This window comes from Podarcis gaigeae (assembly GCF_964106915.1).
Source record: "Podarcis gaigeae genome assembly, chromosome: 17".
Taxonomy (NCBI): domain Eukaryota; kingdom Metazoa; phylum Chordata; class Lepidosauria; order Squamata; family Lacertidae; genus Podarcis; species Podarcis gaigeae.
The window spans coordinates 15095794-15111589 of record NC_139694.1 but is presented as its reverse complement, the minus strand read 5'-3'; the positions used below and the strand labels follow the sequence as shown (position 1 = coordinate 15111589).

General features: G+C 46.9%; 1 protein-coding gene and 1 long non-coding RNA gene across 2 annotated transcripts in view; both read left to right on the top strand.

Moving 5' to 3' along the window:
* LOC310835335 overlaps nucleotides 1-15796 on the top strand; it is a 353699-nt gene that overhangs the window by 163044 nt on the left and 174859 nt on the right. The window lies entirely within an intron of this gene.
* The window catches only part of PLPPR1 (phospholipid phosphatase related 1), a 162931-nt gene continuing 160457 nt past the window's right edge, over nucleotides 13323-15796 (top strand). The window contains exon 1 of the mRNA XM_083719644.1: nucleotides 13323-13453. The gene's annotated coding sequence lies outside the window, so the exon portion shown is untranslated. The remainder of the gene's footprint in view (nucleotides 13454-15796) is intronic.

Here is a 15796-nt window from a genome sequence, read left to right as displayed (position 1 = left end):
AGAAGCAGCAGGACTGGGGGAAAAGGCGGGGAAGCTTTCCTTTGCAGAGAAAGATGACAGCAATGACAAGACAGTTCAGGTAAAGGTTTGCTTATTATTTCTCATGCTGCACATGCTTTTCACTGTGTCAGCACATAAATATGTTTGTTGCTCCTCTGCTGAGTTGTAGCAGGTGTACGAGGTCGTGCAGGTCAGGTTCTTGGCAGAGGAGAAACCGCTGGTGCGGCGCCTCATTTTGTGTTAAGCGTCATTTGTTTTATTTATACCTGTGCAACTGCTGGGGGAGCAGAGGTGTTTGCAAGCATAGGAGAGGGGGAATCTATCCTTTCAAGATGCTGAACGCAATCATGGAAGCCGAGCAGCTGCTGAACTTAAAAGGTTGGTCCTATGCAGTCAGGGATGAGGGGAGCTGTTTAACAGAGCTGGATCCCCAAATGGAGAACATCCCAACAAATTGGAGGGGGAGGCACAGCACAACAAAGACTGAGCTTGTTCTTTGGGCACAGAATGCTGACTGGCGGCAGTCCAGTCCCAGGAACATTAGAATCTTGGGTTTCTCCATTGATATCTATGGGGATCCATCCCTCGGGAAATTTTAAAATAGGTTTATGCTTCAAAAACATTTTTTTTAAAAGGACACGCAGCCTGCCAAAAGCACAGATGAAGGGCAAGACTAACAGCTGAGCCAGGATCCAGTTCTCACCAGCATGCATGTTTTACCCACTTCACTTGTGAAACTGGATGGAAGTCCAGAATTTGACGCGAGATCTGCTTTCCCGTTATGTCTTACTATGTCCTAAGACTGTGCCCTACTATGCCGCCATCTCTGTTACAAATCTTGCACATTCTATTTCAGCCCTCATTTGGTTTTTAACTCTAAGGTTGAATAAACCAATTGAGGTAAGTCAATTATTACACTCGGATCCATCCACACTCCATTTAGCTTATGAAATTGAAATCCCTCTTCCTACAGCTAACTCGTCTTTGTTTTCCCCACTCTGGAACACAAAAGTGTACAAACAGCAGCATATGTCCCCCCCCCCCCACCCTGACTTTCATCACATGCTAAGATGCATGCTTGTTTTATTCTTAGGTGGTAGCTGAGGTTTTCAGAATGTGTTCCAGGGAGCCCTGGAGTGGCTCGGACTGCAAGCTGACCAGGTGTTCTTCAATGGGTCATGGAAATTGCCTTTGATGAAAGATGGTTCAGCCAGCACAGATGTTCTCCTCCATGCATGAGAGTTCAGGATGCATTCTGGGGCACACTCTCTTAAAACCCAGCAGTAATGGTGCAGCCCAGGGGGTCTTCTTTGTACTCTTTGTGAAATTATAGCATTTGTAAAACTTTCCATGGAATGCTTTGCAATACATAAGGATTTCTAAGCAGACAACATGCAGCTAGAAGCAGTGTCTGGGCGGAAAACGCTGAAATGTCCTTGAAAATCTGGATGGAGGCAACCCATGTCTGATGTCTAGATTTTGCTGAATTTCCTTAAAAATAGCTCAGAAACTTCAATGTAGTTTGATATTTTGCAATAAAAAACCTTTTTGTCTGGATTTTCACTTTTTGAAATATGGCAACCCTAGTTCCTGGTTTCACATCCAGCTTTGTAATCTGAGTTAAAAATCACAGTTTCTCAGTTTGGATATGATGGTAGACTGTAGATATGTGATTTATATAGAGGGAACATGACTATGTGAAATTACTCTAATAGCTTTCAGTCATGTGTGCATGTATATAGAGTATATAATGGCTGCAGTTAATTAATGAAATTAATCAATTTGCATGGAAATTTATTTAAAAGGTGTCTCCGTTAATTGGCCAACACATTTTTTTTAAAGAAAAGTTCAATACAGTAAGTTACAAAAAACAGTTCATGGAAGGCATGCATAAAAGAATGCCTTCTAAGTTGGTTCCTGGTGGGATATGTCAGGGAAAGCAAACACAGTGCCCTCCAGACATTGTTGGACTTTAACTCCCACCACAGCTACCCAGCATGGCTAGTGGTCAGAGATTACGGCAAATGTGGCTCAGTCATATCTGTAGGGGCCTAGAGGGGTAGTACCTCTGGTGATGTGGGTGGCACTGTGGTCTAAACCACTGAGCCTAGGGCTTGCTGATCAAAAGGTTGGCGGTTCAAATCCCCATGGTGGGGTGAGCTCTCGTTGCTCGGTCCCAGCTCCTGCCAACCTAGTAGTTTGAAAGCACGCCAAAAAGTGCAAGTAGATTAATAGGTACCACTCCAGCGGAAAGGTAAACAGCATTTCCGTGTGCTGCTCTGGTTTCGGTGTTCCATTGCGCCAGAAGCAGCTTAGTCATGATGGCCACATAACCTGGAAAAACTGTCTGCAAAGCAGACAAACGCCAGCTCCCTCAGCCTGTAAAGCAAGATTAGCGCAGCAACCCCAGAGTCATATGTGACTGGACTTAACTTGTCAGGGGTCCCTTTACCTTTACCTTTTATCTCTGGTGAGGGACATGCTGTGCTTCTTCTGGGGTAGTTTCTCTGTTTCTGGTCCACACCCTGCTCTCAGCCCTCACCAGTGGCTCCTAGATGTTGTCAGCATGTGACAGTGGCCACACTCCAGGAAGCAGCTTCAACTGGCTGGCTAAACCTTGGTGATTTCCCCTGCATGTGAAGACCTGCCCCAGCAGATTGAGTGGAAGAGACCAATAGTGGGTCCAACTGCCAAGAAGGTGGTTACTGCACATGCTGCAGAGAGATGTGAGGTGGGGTTCATCCAGGTGGGAAGGTAGCCCATCCAGGAGAAGAATAACTTTGATCCTAAACCTTGTGGGATATCTTCAGGAGGAGAAAAGGCTAAGGAATACACCTGACACAAACCTGAAATGAAGTCCCCTAAGACAGTTGGGTGATACCTTCTACACCTCCTTCCGGCAACTCCGGAGTGAGTGAGGCCAAGAGGGGTCTTGTATTCCGGGCACTGGCAAACCACGCTACGCCACTGGAACTATTTTGCTCAATTCTCATTTAACTGCCGTTGGAGTGCTTTCTTGTGGGGGAGGAGATATTTTGCACACATAATATTTATGTCCTTTTTGCTTGCTCATTTGCAAATATTTGTTTGTGGTCTGTGATCGTTCAGGTCAGTAGTGAAGGACACAATACTGAGCGAGAAAAGAGAGTATAGATTCATCTTCAAAAATAAAAATGTGTAGAGAGCGGAACGCATTTGTCACGGTTTCCTCTTCAATACACTGTAGCAGTAGACACGTTTCCTCGACGCATACACGCAACTACCATCTGTGCATATTCCCTCAGAGAGTACAGAAAAGATGGAAGGCTGCAATTAGACTTTTTTTTTAAAAAAAAGCTCAGTTTTATGTAGAACATGCCAATACAGCATGCCAAAGAAGAGTTTTTCCTCCCTCCTATCTTCCTGTACACTCACTGTAGCTTAAAGATTTCCTGTCATTTAATGTCACACTGTTCTGCGCTTCCATTTCTCTGGAACCATGATAACCAGCTTTAACCAAAGGGCAAGGGGAGATATCACCTAGAGATGCACTTTTATTGGCTCTGTGATCTGATGGATATCGGTGTCTTCCGTCAAAGGATTTATTAACATTTTGTTAACTGAGATAGCATTGTGGAGGCGATGCATCCCTGTTAGGATATTCTCATGAGAGAAGAGTCAATTACATAGGCTCCAGATCTAATCTGGCATTGAACCAGACTTTTTTTTGCTATAATGCATTCCATAATGGAAACGTTTGGCACATCAGGGGGAGTGCAGTTAAAAGCAGGAGTGGGCACAGCCAAAGAAGATTGGAGCAGGATCATACCCCCGCAGTTTCTGACAACCTCACAGCTCCCTGCACTTTCACACTACTGTGTGAGACTGTTAAAAAGGCCAAAATGTGAAGAACTATTCACAAAAGGATTGGAAAAACAAAAATAATTTCCAGACAGCTCAGCTGTAATTTTTCACTGTTCCAGCCCAGGAAGAAGAGACCTTTAACGATCCTTCCTTCATATTTTTTTATTTTTAAAATTCATATTTATTTAAAAGCATTTATAAACTACTTAATATTTTTAAAATCTCTAAGCACCACACTTTTAAAAAAATTCATTAAAAATACAGCCTAAATCCAGAAAAACAGCAATATAAAAGCAGAAAGAACAGGAATAAGGGGATTCAAACACTTAAAACAGGCTCCATTCTTAAGGGTCGGGGAAGGCCTGGGTAAAATGGTACATCTTTAGAAGCAGGGCTGTCTTAAGCATATCAGGCGCCGGGGTGCAAAGATCCACCTGGCGCCCCCCCCCCCCCCGGTTGCCCAGTCCCAGGCGCGCAGGAGAGCGGAGCCGACCGGCCGCCTCAGCGTTTCACTGGCTCGGTCACCCCCATACTCGTGGCGCAGAGCTGCTCACAGAAGAGCCTGCCGCAGCACTCCAACCAACGGACAGGCTTTTCCCCGCACTCAACTCTCGGGCCCCAGACTCTCAGCCTGGCGCCCATGAGAGCCCAGCACCTGGGTGTCCCACACCCCTAGTGCCTATGAGTAAGACGGCACTGTTTAGAAGACATTGGAACCAATTGATGGTGTGTGTTTTTAAAAAAAAGACAATTGTTCATTGCCTTTCTCTCAAAAACATTCAAAGCAGTGTACAATCTTCAGTTCTCAGAATTGTTTTTAAAAAGTTAACACTACTAACAGCACAGTTCTGTATATTGACAAGAAACATTAAAAATGCCTCACACAGCAAATTCAGAGCCATTTCACCCACTACGCAGTGACAAACAACACCTAGTTGCTTGCATACAAGGTGTGCACTTTTAAAACATAATGTATGAATTGCCACATTATGGGGAATATTAAAATTAGAACAGTCACACAGTTGCCCCAAATGGCTACTGGAAGGAAGGAAACAACACCCCTCAACCTTTGCATGTCTGTGTGTCTGAGAAGGCATGATGTGAAAACAGCAGGTTTAAATATGAATGTCATGCCATAATACATAATTTGAAAGATACCTCAAAGGTCATCTAGTCCAGGGACCAAATGTGGCCCTCCAAGATTCATGACCTGGCTCTTGGGACTCTCCTCAGGCCACACCTCCCACTGCCCCAGCTTTTTGCTTGTGTCCCTGAACCCCGGAATGTCTCCCTTGCCTGAATAGAGGATAGATGGAGGGGGGTGTGAGAGTGTAGTGGGAAATGGGCCTACTGTACAAAGGTAAAATTTTACATTTGTTGCTCTGCTCACTTTTGCCTCTGGTTCTTGCATGTGACCCCTGGAAAGTTGCCCAGTAGGGCATGCCTAATTTGGACTGGGTGGTCCACTTCTGAACTATTCAAACTCCTGCTTCTTCCAAATGCAGGAAACCCACTATTACAGCACCCCTTAGAAATGGCAATCCAGCACCATCCTTTGTTGAAAGATCTCTAGGAGAAAGAGTCTGCCACATTCTGGCTGTTCCACTGTCAAGCAGCATCTTGGAATATCCCCTTTCTTGCAATTTCAACCCTTCCATTTGTGTCCTACCCAAAGAAACAATCTTTGGCTCATCACCTGTGTGACAGCCCTTCAAATAATGGAAGCTGGCTATCATATCACCTCTTAATTGTCTCTTCCATACTCTGGGGCAGAGCTGTCAGAGATAAGGCCTGGGGTTCTATCACATGTTTGGTCTCCCAGTGCAGCCAGAGGCACCCCTATATATTATTGATCTGCCATCAAGGCTAGAAAGCCAATGGGGCAAAGGATCTGAATGGCTGACAGCAGCATCACCACTCTTGTCAAATTAACAAGACAGGTGTCAAAGACTATACATAGTGGAGTGTATGGAAAGCAAAGCAGAATTTCAATTTGCCTGTATTTACAGCCAGGGTGTGAAATGGGTGTTGTTGAAGGAGACTCAAACACTCTTCAGGAGATTCAAATTCTTTCCCCGTATTAATTGATTCCCAATTCAACAGAATTTTGTATCTATGGAAGCTACTCACTTCAGAACTCTGGAAAATAAGGGTACAGTCAAGGGCAGAAGACGGGGTCCTGGTATTTAGGCCATGCCAGGTCAACCCAACACAGAGGCTTTTCTGTGCCTTCGCAGTGCTCAGCAGTCTGAGCAGACATGCCTCTAAGAAGTTTGGCCATCAGTTTGGTAGGTGGTTTTTGACAAGCCTCACGTACGGCAGCGGCAAAGGAAGCCTCTTGGGCACCTAGGGTGGTACACCCAGGGGCAGGGAGAACCACCCATAGAGGCGGGGTGAACCATGGGTGGGGCAAACTGCCCATAGAGTTGGGGCACATGGCACCCATAGGGAGAGGGTGCACAGCACCCATAGGGACGGGGCACACAGCACCCTTAGGGAGGGACGGGGCGTGCAGCACCCATAAGGACCGGGCATGCGGCGCCCATGGGGACAGGATGGGGTGCACAGTGCCCCTAGGGAGGGACGGGATGGGGCACGCAGAACCCATAGGGGCAAGGCGCGCTCAGATGGGGGGCAGGCAGCGGGTGCGTGGAGCCTGCGGGCACCCGAGATGCATGGCATGACACCAGACTCACCCCAGATTAGATTGCAACATATAATAGTCCAGTCTGCAGAATTGTGGGAAATGTAACAGAAATTGCTGTGCAACTGCCTGATTTCTCCTACACACACACACACACACACACACACACACAGAGAGAGAGAGAGATCTAATTGGAGAAACAAGAGACAACAGTGATCTGCTCCAAGTCCCTTCCTGCAACACACACTTTGTCACACCAGCAAGTGAAAAGAGACTAGCTTTCCCCTTCTTGGATCCGTGTTGCTTGAGGTACATCATGTGCCTAACTTTATGATGGTAGAGCTTTGGAGTGGTCCAGCTCCTCCAGCCATGCATGCTGTGACAACCCTTTGTGCCTCCTCAGTAATGTAGACACAAGGATGCCAACTGCATGTCAGAATATTGCCTTTTGATTATAGTCATATCACAGAAGGAAGCTGCAAAAATGGATCCCAAAAGCTAGTGGATGAGTATAATAGTCCATTGATATTGACCATGATGATCTAGGGGATAACATCAAGCTAAGGATCACATTAAGCATAGAGGCCATAGCTCAGTGATAGTGTACATTTTTTGTATGCAAACAGTCCAAGGTTTACTGTGCATTGCTCTCCTTTTTAAAGACTGCATAAAGTCAGGTTAGGAAATACTTCTTCTTGAGATGTTAGAGAGCAGTTGCCAGTTGAAGTGGACAGTAATGGGGTACTAGATAAACCATTGTCTGATGTGGTAGAAAACAACTTCCGATGTCCATTTGCTCAGCAATAAGTTTCCTGGCATAATGTGAACATTACATATTATCTCGTATTAGGTTTGTTTTCATACTTAACTTTAAGAATTTGCAAAGCTGAATGGACCTTTTGGTGCCTCTTCTCTGTCAGTTGGGATTTTGCTCACACATGAATGTGCAGGGGAAACTAAACACAATTCTGATTAGTGAATGACCGTGGAAGGAGATAGTTGATGGATACGTGCTTCATATTTAGCAGGTTGATTAACCTGCTCATCAATGACTGCATGCTAGGCCAAGCACTCTGCACATCATTCAGTGCAGTGTGTGTGCGTGTGCGTGCACACACGCTTTAATTAGGTACACCTTAAGGTTAGAACAATGCAGCTTACACAGGAAGGAAACAATTTCCTCTTAACACAAACTCATTCAACACATTCCTTCCTATGCTAAATCTGGCTGCTGCACAATACCGTCTTCTACAGAAACATTCTCTCCATGTATCCAGGAATCGCTCAGGGAGAATAAACGAACATACGGAAAAGCTTTTGTACCAAGGCTGACAAAATGCTTGACCTTTCCTACCAATCAATCTAACAGCCAAAAAGAAGTTGTAGAAGGTGGTGAGTACAGCAATCTAATTTGCCTTTCACCAGAGTCCACCCAAGCCAATGGCATACAGGACGTAAGAAAAGCACTGCAGGGTCAGACCTAAAGCCAATCTTGTCTAGGGCTGCCATACATCTGGATTCTCCTGGAGATTACTGGGATTTCAAAGGCACCTGGTGGGGATTTCCGAAAGATGGTGCTTTCTCCTGGATCTTAGGCAAGTCAATCAAAAAATTGTGTTTCCTTAAAAAAAAGTCAACAACTTTTGGGGTGTCCTGGTTTTTAGTTTTTGAAATATGGCAACCCTAAAAGGTTTATCCCACAAGGGCAATAGCTCTCTTCCACTATGGAATTGACTCCCTCAAGGTGTAGAGCAGTATTTCCCAAACTTAGGTCTCCAGCTGTTTCTGGACTACAACTCCCATCATCCCTAGCTAGCAAGACCAGTGGTCAGGGATGATGGGAGTTGTAGTCCAAAAACAGCTGGAGACCCGAGTTGCAAAATACAGGTGTTGCAGTAGCCACCAACTTGATGGCACTGAAATGTGTGAGATGAATGAATGATTCATGGGAAGATATAAAAATTGTCCACAAGCAAATCAGAATGAATGGTGAATGAAATATACTCAGAGTCGCAAAGTGATTTCATGCTCTTTATTCAGCTCATAGTGGTGAGGAGGAATGAATGAATGTCCCCTCAAAGTATCTGCTTTATATACATTATTTACACAATGGGCTGCACATGATTGGCTAATTCTGGAATTCTACTGTAAGCCAATCAGGTTGTGGATTCACTTATATCTGGAGCATGATTGGGTGGTTCCTGCCAACCAATCATATTGCTGCATTGTTCTAGGACCAATCAGACTGCTGCATTCTGAATCCTATTGTTCTAGGACCAATCCGACTGCTGCAATTTGGATCCTATTGTTCTAGGACCAATCCGACTGCTGCAGTTTGGATCCTATTCAACTCAGTACATAACACCCCTCCCCTCTAAGTTCCAGTCCTGCCCGGGAGGTCGCATTCATAGTCCTCGAGGTACGCCGGCGGCCTACGTGTGCGTTGTGGCCTGGGGTGTTCCCTGGTCCGGGGTTCAGGTTCTGGCTCGTGTTCCAAGGATGCTGGCTGTGATGGGGCTGTTTGGTCTGGCGCAACCGGCTCGCTCAGTCGTGGTTCTGGCTCCGGTGTCCTTTCGGCCTCGCAGGTCCTCTCTGTATTTACTGATTCTGCCTCTCCTGCTGCCCCCTCCTGCTCTATGGGCCTCACTGCCCCGCTGTTCCCTTGGGACTCCTCTGACCTTTCCTCCTCCTGGTTTTCTCCCGGGAATCGTCGCCGTATCTGGTCGCAGTGGCGGCGCCAGCATTGCCCCCCATCCGTTAGCACCTCGTGCTCCACAAGCCGGTCCAATTCCTCGTCTATACGGGGTTTCAGGGCGAACGGGACCCGGCGGGCCTTTAGCCTGACCGGTCGTACTGCGGGGTCAAGCTGTAGAGCAATGGGGGGGGGGCCGTATACTGTCCCAATTTCCCATCGAAAACCTCTGGAAATTCCTTGCATATGGCATCCACGTCCACTTGTAAGATAGTGTGGTTCACCCCGGTGATGGCTAGCCCCAGTGGTCCAAACCATGCCAATCCCAGTAAGCTAATGTAGGGGCCCTTGACCACAAGCAAGTCCAGTTGCCGCGTCCGCCCTCGGTATTGCACCCTGAAGGTCCCCACCCCCATTGTGGGGACCTTACGTTTCTGGAAGTCCCGGAGGGTGAATGGGGCCGGCTGAGTTTGGGACCCCCAGTAGGACACAGTTTCCTTAAGGTCCTTGCCGAGATTATGGATAGATTTGAACCCGTGTCAAGCTCCATGCGGCATGGGGCCCCCTCTATCCATACCTCTACATAAATTTTCTCTATGTTGGGGTAGGGCAACTGGTATACCTGGACGTCCGTGAGCTCCGTCGAGTTGCCTTGGTGCGTTGGGCCCTGGGACCTGGGGCTCTTGGATTGGTCATCTGATGCCTGGCGTCGGGTGGGCCGAGCCCGACACACCCGGGCGATGTGTCCCAATTTTCTGCACTGCCTGCACTCTACGTTGCGGAAACGGCAGGTCCTCCTCTCGTGACTTTCCCCGCAGCTTGCGCAGTTCCCTCCTTCTCGTCGAGGCAGCTGTGGTATGTGGGCTGCTTGAGTGCGCTGCTGTACTCGGTGCACCTCCTCCCTGTCGGATCCTGAGTCGTTGGTGAGGTCTTCGTGGTGGACCCTCGGTTGGGACGGCTGGCTCGGCCGTGCCTCTTGCGTCGACCTCTCGGCAGCTTCCGTTGCCAGGGCCTCCTCCAGAGCGACCTGGAATGTTAGGTCCTTCTTAGCGTAGAGGCGTCGTTGCAGCTTCTCATCCTTCAGGCCACCGACGAGGCGGTCCCGAAGCATGTTTTCCAGCTCTGAGAAGTTGCAGAACCGGGCGGTTTGGCGGAGAGAGGTCACAAACCCAGTTATGGTTTCCCCAGGGGCTTGCCGCTTTGCGTAGAAGGCATTTCGACGAGCCACCACTGAGGGCTGTGGCGAAAAGTGCCCCTTAAGCTGTTCCATTATTGCTTTGTATGGAACAGTAGCGACGTCTTCAGGCGCAAGGAGAGCCCGGGCGATTTCAAATGTCTCCTTTCCGCAGACGCTGAAGAATATCGCCCTCTTCTTGGCGTCTTCTTCATCGGTGACCCCTTTGGCTTCTAGGAGGAAGGTAAAACGGGAGGCGTACGCTTCCCAGTCTCCCGTTGCTGGGTTGAACGGCGAGAAGCTGCTGTCGGTTGCCATTCTGAGTTCCTTGTGTCCCGGAGCTGAAGCCTGGATACACGGTGCGAGGCAGCGGTGCGGCAGGTGGCGGTGCTGCGGTGCTGTGCGTGGCAGTCAGCTCAGCGGGATCCCATCCTCGTCGCCAGTGAAATATACTCAGAGTCGCAAAGTGATTTCATGCTCTTTATTCAGCTCATAGTGGTGAGGAGGAATGAATGAATGTCCCCTCAAAGTATCTGCTTTATATACATTATTTACACAATGGGCTGCACATGATTGGCTAATTCTGGAATTCTACTGTAAGCCAATCAGGTTGTGGATTCACTTATATCTGGAGCATGATTGGGTGGTTCCTGCCAACCAATCATATTGCTGCATTGTTCTAGGACCAATCAGACTGCTGCATTCTGAATCCTATTGTTCTAGGACCAATCCGACTGCTGCAATTTGGATCCTATTGTTCTAGGACCAATCCGACTGCTGCAGTTTGGATCCTATTCAACTCAGTACATAACAGTGAACATTGTCATATAATCACCCCATAAACAAAATGGAGCTAACGCCTGATAAAAACCTGGTGTAACCTAACTTCCATGAAAGCAAATCAGGGTGAATGCTCGATAAACCTGTTGTCTGGAGGAGCTCTTAATTACCACGCTAATAGAAAATGCAAAGGCTCTTGTCTCTCCTGGCAGCTAATTCCTGGCAGATGGAGCCCACAAGTTTGTCATGGCTCAGAGTTCCCTCATAAAGAAGCAGTTTTTGTTTCGGGGTGGCACCTTATCACACTGGCTACTTGCCTGGCATGTGGAAGAGCTGCACAAACTCAATTGTCATTGTGTCAAACTGCACAGTGCAGAACAGACACATAATGAGAAAGAACTGGGTGCACATGAAAGAATAATCACAAGCTGCCACCGTTTCAGAAATGAATATGCAGATCATTATTATTTTTTCCTGCCATAGAACTATATTTTGCCCTGCATTGCAAACATGCAGTCTTCTACTCCAGGGTTGGGGAACCTCAGGCCCAGGGTCAGAATGTGCCCCCCCCCCAAGTTTCTTTGTCTGTCCCTTGGAACTATCCTCAAGCTACAACTTCACTAACCCACTTTGCACCCCAAGTGTTTTTTGCCTGTCTAGAATGTGCTCTTAAACTTTGACAACGCCTTTTGCCTAGGTGGAGGAGACAGGATTGTGTGAATGTGTGAAACTAGCCTACCGTAGAAAGGCAAAAGTTATATGTTACTCTACCCTCTCCTCCCTCCAGCTCTGCTCACCACTGGCAAGTGACCTCAAAAGCTTGCCCAGAAGGGAACATGGCCTTGTTGCTGCTAACTGTTCCCTACCCCTGCTCTACTGAAACATTGGAAAGGCACATTCAAAACTGATCTTCGCAGCCTTTCTCAACCTGTGGGTCCCTAGATGTTGTTGAACTACAACTCCCATCACCCCTAGGTAGCAAGGCCAGAGCTCAGGGATGATGGGAGTTGTAGTCCAACAACATCTGGGGACCCACAGGTTGAGAACAACTGCTAGTAAGGGTGGCATTCAACTAAGGCTGTGTGCACACTGCACCTTTAAAGCAAGTTCAAAGCACCCTCTTTCCCTCAAAGAATTCTGGGTACTATAGTTTACCCCTCACAGATTCCCAGCAACCCTTATCAAATGACAGTACCCAGAATTCTTTGGGGGTGCTTTAAAGGCATAGTGTGTATGCTGCCTAAGTTTTAGTCTTCAATTAAATGAAGCCCAAGTTAAGTCCAGAAATTTCAGTAGGTCTGTTCTGAGTAAAACTTAGTTGAATACTACACAGTGGAGCTTCTCTCCCTTTTCGTTCAAGATGTAAAGTCAAGGCAATGGAGGAATGAGTCCAAACCTCACTTTTGAGGGATAAAAATCAAGTAGCATTGTACATGTGGGCCAACAGTGGCAATCCCTAATCTTCCTGCCATTTTGAGTACAGAGGGGCCCAACACTGGCAGTTATGTCTCTGTTGCAGTGTTGTGGGTTGACACATTCTTCAGGAAAATGCAAAGCGAGTGGGGGCAAAATTAGTTCCAAAATAGCTCTGACGTCTTCCTCTAGCTCCTCACAGGCAGCAAGACGACTGAGGGGAATATATTAGCTGGAAGGCATGCAGTAAAAATAAGTCAGTGAGAGAGAAGAGAGCTGCATTTGCATAACCTAGAAGAGAATACAAACTTCTGTTGCCCGATGATCCGTGTCACCATAGCAATTAAACATTAGGCCCCTTCTTCAAGCCAAAGAGGTTTAATTAACTTATCTATAGGGAGCCCAAGGTTCAGAATTAGAGTTGGATGGGGACAAAGGCCTGACCAATGCAAATGCTTCAGAGTGCCTTTCAATGGCAGGGGCTGATGTTGCACATTCCTATTGCAGTGTGTGTGGTTATGGTTACAAGGCTAGAGCCATACAGTCATACGATGCTGCCGTATACCTAGCCCTTGATGAATGCTCAGTATCTACATTGAAAGGATTTCAGGACAAGAGCCTTTTTCAGCCCTACCTGGAAATGAAAGATGTTGATGTTCTGGGTGTAAAAGATGTGATCTTTCACCAAGTTATGGTCCTTCTCCAAAAAGAATAGTTCCCAGTCTGTGACTAAGGACTGCCTACTTCAACAGACCCTCCCAGTGTCCCTATTTTCCAGGGACAGTCCCAGATTTACAGAAGCCATCCTGATTTGATCCCAGAATGTCCCGCCTTTCCTTGGGGCATCCCTAGTTTCATGAGAGAAATGTTGGAGGGTATGGAGTTATCTGACCCCCGAGCCAAGGAGGTGAGTAACTATACATATCCTTTAGAAGACATCCAAAAGCAGCCCTGTATGGGGAAGTTTTTAATGTTTAATGGTTTATTATGTTTTTATAACACGGGTGGCACTGTGGTCTAAACCACAGAGCCTAGGGCTTGCCGATGAGAAGGTCTGGGATTTGAATCCCCGCGACAGGGTATGCTCCCGTTGCTCGGTCCCAGCTCCTGCCAACCTAGCAGTTCAAAAGCACATCAAAGTGCAAGTAGATAAATAGGTACCGCTCTGGCGGGAAGGTAAACGGCGTTTTCGTGTGCTGCTCTGGTTCGCCAGAAGCGGTTTAGTCATGCTGGCCACATGACCCGGAAGCTGTACACCGGCTCCCTCGGCCAGTAAAGCGAGATCAGCGCCGCAACCCCAGAGTTATCCGTGACTGGACTTAACGGTCAGGGGTCCCTTTACCTTTGCCTATGTTTTTATATGTGTTGGAAGCCGCCCAGAGTGGCTGGGGTAAGCCAGTCAGATGGGTGGGGAACAAATTATTGTTGAATAGGCCATCCCTGGTTTCTCTGGAGAAATGTTGGAGGGTATGTTTCAAGCCTTGTGCAGGTGGTTGGTTGCAAGGTGAAGTGTAGGTGGGTTCCCACAAGGCAAGACACAGTGATAACAGCAAGAACCTTTATTGAACTATGTAACTGGGAAACAGGGGCAAAGCAACTGCTTAAATACATTTGTGAAAGCCTGGACCACTTCCACTCCCAACGTGATTGGCTGTCAACTTCCAAGCTGCGAATCATGTCTCAGAGTTCAGGGGCCAATGGCAGAGGCCCACATCCTGGAATGTTCTGTGATTGGACATCATGTATTGAATCAGAACACAGGAGCTCAGAATCCTTAGTCCAGACTCAAGCTCAGGCAAATACAGACCACTGAATACATCACACAAGGACAATCAATATTATGACCACCACTGACCTCCACACATTGATTGGCTGTTCTGCACAGGAGCTGCAGAAAACAGGTTGCACACAAATTGTATAGGCATGGTTTCTGTACAGGAGAGCCCACCCTCACATCAGGAGCATGGCCAGCCTGCCTTATCCTTTGAAACATTTATGAATTCCATGTTTAGCCATTGGCCCAAAGGTCTGAGAACCTGGCATAGCTCTGATAACATCCATATTGTCTCTCTCCTCCCTGTAAAATCAGCATTATGCCTCACTGAAGACATACCTTGATAAGCCGCCGTAAATCAACACTGTCACAAGGAAGGAAACAGCTGCAGTTGCTAAGAGCAAAACACTTTTCTCAGAGGTTCCATGCACACTCTTCATTTTTCACCAGGACTTAAGTCAATACTTATTGTTTTCGCCCATCTCTGATAGTTTAGCACTGTCACTGTTGTCAATTTTGTTTTGTTTAGAGCTCTTGGCAAAGTATCTCTCACATATACACATATCAATATTTCTCTCTGTTTAGAATTTATGCTGCCTGCACCGTCTTCCTTGATTCACACCCACAGGCATATAAAAATCCTCCAACAATACTTAAGGCACGGCAACGATGAATTTCCATCAACCAACAGCAGCGCGCAAAAGATATCTTAATCACTTCTAAGGAAAGATGAACAAAAAACAAGGGAAGTTGAATAAATAAAGGGAGGGATCAAAGAGAGAATAATAAAAAAGGAATAACTAGCACAGTATTGTGGCTAAGCAAGAGTTCTGTGAACCACAAAACCGCTGGGCTCAAATCTTACCTCACACATAAACATACTAGATAGCATTAAGCAAACCACTATCCCTCAACCTCAGCCCCTGTCTTTTAAATGGTCTTAATTCTACTAATCTCCTTTACAGGTTGCTTAAGAAGCATTTAATTTCTATACCACTCTTCAGTAAGCATTGCTAGAGAAGTTCATGTAGAATAATTGTAGAGTTCGAAAGAACCCCCAAGTCCATCTCCCCACAGAGTGGGGGGGAGTGTGTGTATTTTCCTAGGCTACCCCATTGCTGGAGGCTTAGATACAAAGTCTGTTGCTGTTATAAACAGCAAGTGCCCTGAGGTGAGTTCCGCTGATACAGTGGAGGAGATGCGCCAGATGCGCAGATCAGGAGGAGCTACAAAGGGTGAGATGCCCACCAAGTATGCTCAGGAGTTTGCTAACACAGCTGTTGCAGATTTAGCTGTGGTTAGTGGCTTGACACAGGTCTTGAACCCGGAGTCTTAAAAGGGGTACAGGGTTTGTCCTCGAAGGGCAGGGAAGCACGCCCAAAGGCTGTAAGGGTAGACACTGTTTCCTTGGTGAAGGAAGCTGGACCATGTCCAGAGGCTGTGTGTGTCAACACTGATTCCTCAGAGGGGAACAAG